The sequence below is a fragment of the Octopus sinensis genome, linkage group LG1 (assembly GCF_006345805.1).
Source record: "Octopus sinensis linkage group LG1, ASM634580v1, whole genome shotgun sequence".
In the NCBI taxonomy this organism is placed as follows: Eukaryota; Metazoa; Mollusca; class Cephalopoda; order Octopoda; family Octopodidae; genus Octopus; species Octopus sinensis.
Window position 1 is genome coordinate 36,626,888 of NC_042997.1, and position 6,338 is coordinate 36,633,225.

Here is a 6,338-nt window from a genome sequence, read left to right on the forward strand (position 1 = left end):
AAAAAATTTCGGCTATTAACTTGGAAGTAGTGCGCCATGAAATATGAAGTCCAATCCAATATATATATATATATATATATATATATATATACATATATATATATATATATATATACATACATACATACATACATACATACATACATACACTAGCAGAAATACCCAGCATTTCCCCGGCTGAATAAAATATTGAAATTCTAAAGTGTCTTTTAGATCTCTAACATGAAACATAGACAACGCAGGTCTTTCGCCCTAATAGCTGAGATACCAACTTTATACGTTAATAACCCGGCATTTCCGACTTTATTGAATATGATAAAATTTAAGTATGCCTTTTAAATCTCTAAGTAGAATGAAACATAAATTATGCTGTCCTCAACATTTATTAGCTGAGGTCAATAGCATATTTTCTCCAATGTACTCACTGTTAAAATTGTTTAAAACATGAGGTAGTTCTTTGTCTTTGCAATCATCTTCAATTGTCAGTACTTATTTGAAACACGTTGAACCTGAAAATGCATAAATTTGAGAAGGACCAGCCTGTGGGCGCTCCTCTGCTGTTAATAAGTACAGTTAACAAAAATTCTATCAGATGACGTCAGTATAAACAAATGTTTTGAAGCAAATCCAGAAATCAATCTCAGTTTAATTTTCTAGAGCTTCTAAATATATGATGTTTTGAGTGCATCCATTAATTGTTGTATAAATGAAAAAATTTTAAGGAGTTACAACTCGCCAAAATCCTACATGCAATTGTCCATGAGAGAAGCAAGGTGAAGCAAGGTGAAGTCCAACAACCTTGAGAGACTGTCCTTGAGATATGTGCATTGACATAACGAAAGTACACATTCACCTGGGGCAAATATTTTCACCAAACAATGTATGTCATGTATATGAAACAGATTTATTGACAATTCATCAATTAAATGAAATCTCCGTGTGGATTTTTTTTTATCGCACACTCACTCACATCTTATGCAAATAGAACGCCGGAGAAGGCATAACTACAGACTTCTGTCCACCGAATTTAGATGATTATAACTTACAGAAAAATTGGATATTTTTTCATTAAATTTTCTATGAATATATGTTATATCATATATATTCCGAATATACAAAATTTTGGGGGAAAGGGAAGAGTTTTAGAGGAGGTCGGGAGAGTTTTCGGAAATTTCATCGGAATCCAATTCAATTCATCTTTTGTAATTAAATTGTCTACATATATACCTCGAACTATGTACATTCCGAGCATATAGGATGTTTGGAAAAAACAATTGGGAGTTATTTTTGAAAACTTTATCTCAATCGGGAGTGTTTCGGAACACGTCGTCCATATTTGCTTCATTTTATCTGTTTTGTGCGTTTGTGCAACCGTATATAACCCTCAACCCTAGCTGTAAAATTTCGGGGAAAATGGAAAAGGGGAGGAGTGGAGAAATATCCGTAGATAATTCAATTAAAATATATCCATTGAAAGTCGGTGGAGATGGAGCGAGGGAGAAATCTATAGTTTTAGCGCCGGAGAACAATATATCAAAATGAAAGTACTTTTAGAATTTTTTTTTTTATTTATCTGAAATCGTCACAACTGAATATCAAGTGTTAATAAGATGACTTGTTCCAAAAATGTCCGAAATATGTATTGAAAAATCAAGAAAAAGGAGTATATATCCTTAGGAATTTTTCTCACCTTTTGAAATTCAATACACATACACACACACAATTCATTTGCCTTCATTGCCTGTTGCTTCGGTAGATATCTACGGATGCAGAAACGCACAAAACTGAGAAAAAGAAACAAATATGGAGGATTTGTTCCGAAATACCCCCTAATGGGAAACAGTTCTCTAAAATAACACCCAATTATTTTCTCTAAAAATTCCTACATGCTCGGAATGTACATAGTTGGAGATGTATTTATAGCCAATTTCATTAAACGATATCCATTTTCCAGAAATTTAAGACGAGTTGAAATGGACTCCAGTGAATTTTCCGAAAATCCTCTACCACCTCCGCCTGAAACAATTTTTCATCAAAATATTAAATATTCAGAATATATATGATATAACACATATTCGTAGAAAATTTCATTAAAAATATCCATTTTTCCGAATGTGATGATCATCCAAATTGGTGGTGGGGATGCAGAAATCTGTAGTTATGCCGCCGGCGAAGAATATAAGCAATGAAAGTACCTTTAGAAATTCTTTTTTTATCTGAAATCGTCACATCTGAATATCAAGTGTTAATAAGTTGACTTGTTCCAAAAATGTCCGAAATATGCATTGGAAAATCAAGAAAAAGGAGTCTATCTCCGCATAGCATTTCTTTTCTCCCATGTAAGTACCTTTTGAAATACTTTATCAGAAATGGTCACAATTGTGATGCGGTGTACATAAATGTATGGGCAAATAGCTGGTTAGGACGTCAAATGCAGGACATTGAAACTTATTTACTTCGTCAAGACGCCAAAGACAGGAAGTTCAGAAAACGATTTGAAGAAGTGAATCCTTATATATGGAGCAATATTATTTATCTTTACTAAAAAGAAAATCAAAATCAAGACCGTATAATTCTTTCAAAGGTCAAATTATTCATGTACATCAAGTATGGTACAGATTGATCCAGAGGTTCGTGTATGCATTGAGGACACAGACACACAGACAGAGTATTATATATATATACCAGAGTGAGCACATAAATGCGAATCAATGTGGAAAAAATCGTACTCGAATACCAGAAGTAGAGTCACACGCTTTATTTAAAAAAAACAGCAACAATATCACAGAAGCTGTTACTCAGAGTTTCACGTTCTCGTTCGTTGGACAGTTTTGTTTAGAAAGGAACAAAAATAAGGTTGTAAGCAAGAATATACAATTAGTTCAGTCACACATTTGAAAATGGTTTTGTTTCCTTGGTCCTTTCAACTAACGGTCTTTTCGATAACCTGTTGCATGCAATAACAAACTGCGATATAAAATCATATAAGGCGGCGAGCTGGCAGAAACGTTAGCACGCCGGGCGAAATGCTTAGCGGTATTTCGTCTGCGTTATGTTGTGAGTTCAAATTCCACAGAGGTCGACTCTGCCTGTCATCCTTTCGGGGTCGATAAATTAAGTACCAGTTACGCACTGGGGTCGATGTAATCGACTTAATACCTATGTCTGTCCTTGTTTTTACCCTCTGTGTTTAGCCCCTTGTTGGTAATAAAGAAATAGGTATAAAATCATCTTATAAAAATCAAAGAAAATCTTAATAAAAATAGCTGATAAAGAACCTGAATACCTAGGGTAAGTAATTAGCTGTAAAACATTAATCAATTCATACATTGAAAGTTATATCCGTTTTAAAAAAAGCAATTTTAAACTTAAGCTTAAGCTTAAAACGGTAAAACAGTTGAAGGGTTTCTTAAAAGTAATGTCGAAATATTCATTAGCACAGCAATGCAAAATAATTATAACGTATAAAGTCAAATTTAAACTGATAGTTTTAATGTATAAATTGATTAATATTTTACAGCTAATTATTTACCCTGAGTATACAAGTTCTTTATAAGGTATTTGTGATTTAAGCTTTTCTTCGATATTTATAAGATGATTTCATACCGCAATTTGTTATTGCATAGAACCGGTCATTGAAAAGACCATTAGTTGAAAGGGCGAATAAAACAAAACCATTTTCAAATGTGTCTCTATTGAACTAATTTCATATTTTTGCTCCATTCGAAATACAACTGTCCGACGAACGGGAAACTGAAACTCTGAGTAACAGTTTTTGTGATATTTTTGCTGCATTTAATTACACACTCACGCACACACATATATACAGACACATAGGCACACACACACACGCACACACACACGCACACACGCGCACGCACACACACACACACACACAAAAACACACATATATATATATACAGGGTGGGGAAGCAAAATTTACAATGAACGTTAAGTTGTCTTTTCTCAGCAGGCACTAAGTCAATTGTTTTAACATCTAGCAGATATTGATCTCATAATCATACCTAACACTATTATCCTTATCTTTTCAGAAACGTTTGCCCATATGAGTAATCAGCAAAGCAAACGCCAAGGAGTGTGTGATTTGCTGAATGCACTCGTCACACCAAAGGAGATTTCAAGAATAGTTGGAGTGTCCATAAAGACTGTTTATAACGTAAAGAATAGAATGACTATGAGCAAAATTTTACGAAGTCTGGAAGAGGAGGAATCAACAAAAAAAGTACCAAAGCTTTTATTAAAGCTCTCAAATCTAAAATCCTAAAGGATCCAACCAAATCCATGAGAAAAATGGCAATTGAACTTGAGGTAGAAAACAAGACCATTAGAAATGCAGTAAAATATGATTTGAGGTTAAAATCTTACACAAGAACACCAAAACACTTGTTGACAACAGCTATGAAGGAAAAGAGACTGGAAAGGTGCAAGAAAATTATTACATGGTTCAAGAAAAAGTCCTCCACTGTAACGAACTTTTCATATGAAAAGATCTTCACTGTCGATGCTGTTCTGAACCGCAGAAATGACAGATTTATCACAAGATCGATAACTGTTCAAGTTATGGCTTTTGGTATTAAGGCTTCCGATGGAAAGAAAATGCCTATACAATTCTACAAATCTGATGAAAAGATCAATGTTAGTACTTACTACAAGACTCTGAGATACCAGGTATTGCCATGGCTTAAAGCAAACTAACCAGATGGTAATTAGGTATGGAAACAGGATGGTGCTCCAGCCAACACAGCTAGAAAAATACAAGATTTCTGCAAATCCAACTTGAGCAATTTTTGAGAATCATGTTTATGGCCGCCTTCTAGCCCAGATCTAAACCCTCTGGATTATGCTATTTGGGGTATTTTACAACATGCTACCAATACAACGTCACACAGCAATATCTTAAAGATACTATTAAAGAAGAATCGGAAAAGTTGTCTCCCGAATATTTGAGGAACACTTGTGCAAGTTTCAGGAAGCATGTGATGGCAATTACTGAGAAAGAAGAAGGACAGAATAAAAACATTTTCTTGTGGCAAATGAATTCTCATGACTTTCAATAAACTAATTGGTCTTTCAAACCCTGCCTCAAAACATTGTAAATTTTGCTTCCCCACCCTGCATATATATATATATATATATATAATCAAAAAGGTAATAACATAGATTATTATTACCAGTGGCCTAGTAATAATAATAATAATAATAATAATAATATATATATATATATATATATATATACACGCATATAATATATATTTACGAATACACATACTCATTCTCTATTCCCATCATCACAATTATATTTTACTCTCTATCTTTCTCTCTGTATCTTGGATTTCTTTTGTATAACTATTTATCAATCGGTCTTTAATTCCTGACCAGAACAATTGGGATATATGTGCGTATTGTTGATGGAAATTGGAAAAAATGTTGGGTTGAACATAAATATACACATATATGAGTGTGTTCATAAGTGTGCAGCTTGTGTGTTGTTGTGTGGTTATGCGTGCCCGTGTGCCCGTGCGTATGTGTGTGTGTGTGTGTGTGTGTGCATACCATAAAAGCATATTTCATACCAGAATTCTATTTCCTCTTGAATTTCCTTTTTTTCATGTTGCCGCACGTCTTCACAATTTACCTTATTTCTTGTCTTATTCTAGTCATTATCTTCGTCTACACTCTCAGGTAAAACGTTGGGCCAATTTTCTTTAATGGGAATTAGCTCGTTTTATCGATTTCTAATCACCCGATGTAGAGTGCAAAAGACCTATTTTCGTGTTGCTGTATTTTCAAGAATTACCTTTCTAGATTTTTTTCTCAGCTTGTCTTGTTTTCCTTATCCTTGTTCCCTCACTGCTTGAATCTACTTTATTAACTTCACATATTCACTATATGCTCTATTATTTATCCTTCTAGTACCTTTCTTAATCATTATTTCTGTATACAATTCCCACTGTTTTTTCTATCTAAATTAAAATGTACCTTCAGCTCATTGCTTTTTTAACGACTTCATATACCCTCGATGCCATACAAGAATTAATGCCTCTGACATTTTCCGCATTTCTCTTTCTTAATTACCTCTCCATTATTCATTGATGTTTCTTTTGCTATTTTATCAGGTTTCACATCTAATACCGTCTTTATTGTCGAGTTCCATCTTTCCTCTTTCCATATCTTATAATTCATTAACCATCTGCTAGCTTGTTTCCAGCCCGGTTACCCTAATTTTTTGGCTAACTACTGACTCATCTCAATTTGTAAGATTCAAAAAAACCCATTTATTTAATGCATCCTACCCACTGCAATTTTTCCCTTCTCTC

At 33.8% G+C, this 6,338-nt stretch overlaps 1 long non-coding RNA gene across 1 annotated transcript in view; it reads left to right on the forward strand.

The window, feature by feature from the left end:
- Positions 1-417: 417 nt before the first annotated feature.
- LOC118766213 overlaps positions 418-6,338 on the forward strand; it is a 15,808-nt gene continuing 9,887 nt past the window's right edge. The window contains exons 1-2 of the long non-coding RNA XR_005002120.1: positions 418-572; positions 3,982-3,987. This is a non-coding gene — a long non-coding RNA (uncharacterized LOC118766213). The remainder of the gene's footprint in view (positions 573-3,981; positions 3,988-6,338) is intronic.